Raw genomic sequence first — 2274 nt, 5'->3', positions numbered from 1 at the left:
CCTGACACTGGACCTGGAGCCAGCTTCAGATTCCACAGGTTAAGGGCTTAGTCTGACTAGACTGCCCTTCCCTTCCATTTCCAGTCTCAAGTTCAAGTTGTCACCTGTGATTCTGACAAGCTTGTTTAGATGGAAGTTTCCCAGTACCCTTCATTAGGTTTCATTAATTTGCTAGACTGGCTCACAGAGATCCGAGAAGCATCTCATACTAGATGACCAATTTATTACAACTCATACACAGTCAGATGGGAGAGATACATAGGGCAAAGTGAGGGGGAAAGGACAGAGTTTCTATGCCCCCTCCACGATGTCACTCTTCCCAAATTTTCATGTGTTCACCAACCTGGAAGTTCTCTGTACTCCACTATTTTGAGGTTTTATAGCGGCTTCATTACTTAGAGATGATTTGTTAAATCATCAGTCATTGGTGATTGACTTATCACCAGCAGTCTCCACTCCCTAGGAAGTCAGGGGATTGGACTAAAATATTCAACCCTCTAATCACTTGGTTTGGACCTCTGGCAACCAGCCCTCATCCCCAGGTGGAGTCCAAAAGCCACCTAATTTACACAACAATAGACACTTTTGACCAACTAGCTCAGTCGGTAGAGCATGGGACTCTTAATCCCAGGGTCGTGGGTTCGAGTCCCACATTGGGCACAGTTAGCATTGGGCTCCCCTTCTGACTCAGCTGGTAAAGAATCCCCCTACAATGTGGAAGACCTGGATTTGATCCCTGGGTTGGGAAGATCCCCTGGAGAAGGGAAAGGCTACCTACTCCAGTATTCTGGCCTAGAGAATTCCATGGACTGTATAGTTCATGAGGTCACAAAGAGTTGGACGTGACTTTCACTTTCAGACACCTTCATGCTCTCACCATTTTGGAAATTCCAAGTGTTTTAGAAGCTTTGTAGCAGAAACAGTGATGAAGAATAAATGCATGCTTCTTATGGCAAATCACCATGTCACAGGAGGGCAGCAATCAATCCCTCTACGAAGGACAATACATGTATACATCAGTCACCTTCAACAAAGCCAAATTAGAAGGGCTTCCAGATAATTTTTGCAAGTCAGAGGTCCCTATAAAAAGCATCTCCTCCTTGGGTAGAGCTCATCTGGGGCAATGTTTGGTTAGCATCTGCTATGCCCCTACCCAGCAGGGAAAATGCACACTGGACAGATGGAGTGGTGGAGAGAAGGGACAGAGTTCAACAGTCAGACTGCTCAGTCTGACATCTTCCAAAGAAGGTGGCCAGCTTGGAGTACCTGGTCAAATCTCACCTGGGGGAGTCAAGCTTCCAAAGCGAGAATGAGAGTGTAAAGAGGTGGGTGGGGGGAGGGGGAGGTATTCACAGAGAGATGATGATGAGAGCTGCCTGGAGTGAAGGAAGCCAGTAAGGGATTGCAATTCTTTGAAACAAAGTTAGAAAAAGTAAGAAAACTAACACTTATTTAATTTCATATTAAACATCACTCATTTTATGCCTGTGTAAGAATAGACTAGTATCTACGTCTATATTATACATTCATGACATGCTTTATCTTTAAATTTTTAGATATTTCTGGGCTACATGGTTTGCGAGATTTCTTTGCAATTGTTATGAATCTCCAAAAGTTTTTCCAATATATTTGCTGAAAAAAAAATCTGTGTTTAAGTGGACCCCAGCAGTTCAAATCCATATTGTTCAAGAGTCAACTATATATAGAAAAAAGCATAGTTTCATAATTTATGCTCAGAGGAAGCAAATAACCTCTTTGTTCTCTTTGGTTTCATTGAATTAAAACTAGATAATGGATGACACTGTAATGTCATCCTTGCAATGTCAGGTTTGGGCACATCTGTGTATGTGATTTTTCATGAGAAGAAGGAACTTTTCAGAGGAACACATATCTCAAATGGGCCATGTCTTCTGGGAGTGAAGGAACAAGTGTGGAATTCTTCCCTGAAGAGACTTTGATTCTGGTAGAATTTCATCTTTTGCCATGTAGTATCATTGTACCTTACACACTGTACCAGGTGTGACCAAACAGTATTAATGGACTACTTGCTCATTGTAATATTGAAATTATCTCTGGTTTTGTCTCTACATTCAATACCCCATCTCCAATTAGACTATGACTGTGAAATTTCTTTTTCCAAAAACATTATTTTTCCAGCTTTATTGAGATATAATTGACATATACCATTGAGCAAGTTTAGGGATTTAATCTATTTACATCTTGTAAAATGGTTACCATCATAGCATTGGATAACACCTCCAGCCTATCACACTG

At 41.4% G+C, this 2274-nt stretch overlaps 1 non-coding gene across 1 annotated transcript; it reads left to right on the top strand.

Annotated features, from left to right (window-relative positions):
* The first annotated feature begins 587 nt into the window (after nt 1–587).
* Nucleotides 588–660, top strand: TRNAK-CUU (transfer RNA lysine (anticodon CUU)). The gene has a single exon. It is a non-coding gene; the product is annotated as a tRNA-Lys (tRNA).
* The last annotated feature ends 1614 nt before the right edge of the window (nt 661–2274 follow it).

Source organism: Ovis canadensis, chromosome 4, assembly GCF_042477335.2.
Source record: "Ovis canadensis isolate MfBH-ARS-UI-01 breed Bighorn chromosome 4, ARS-UI_OviCan_v2, whole genome shotgun sequence".
NCBI classification, from domain to species: domain Eukaryota; kingdom Metazoa; phylum Chordata; class Mammalia; order Artiodactyla; family Bovidae; genus Ovis; species Ovis canadensis.
Note: the sequence above shows the minus strand (reverse complement) of the source record. Positions and strands in the feature narration are given on the sequence as shown.